The sequence below is a fragment of the Morone saxatilis genome, unplaced genomic scaffold, assembly GCF_004916995.1.
Source record: "Morone saxatilis isolate NCDOM2014 unplaced genomic scaffold, NCSU_SB_2.0 Contig20, whole genome shotgun sequence".
NCBI lineage: Eukaryota > Metazoa > Chordata > Actinopteri > Moronidae > Morone > Morone saxatilis.
The window spans coordinates 111,049-111,349 of NW_023339763.1; positions in this window are offsets into that span (position 1 = coordinate 111,049).

The following is a 301-nucleotide window of genomic DNA, read 5'->3' on the forward strand; positions in this document are numbered from 1 at the left end:
AGCTGCGCTCGTGACGCCCGGCGGCGCCGCCGTCGTCGTCAGCGGAGCCGAGTCTGCTCCACAGGCCGCCTGCAGACAGGAAGTACGTTAATTAACACTAATCAATAAACAATCAATCAGAAGCTAACTGATTATTGATTAATCTGCCTCCTACTTGTCTTTCTGTCTTTGGATGAGTTGGAGAAGAGTCCTCTGTCCTGACTGACCACGCCCAGTCTGCGGTGCACGTCTCTGACCGGCTCTCTGGCCGGAGGCGTGTCCCTGGGGGAGGGGGGGGAGGGGGAGCGCCGTCCGTCGGGGG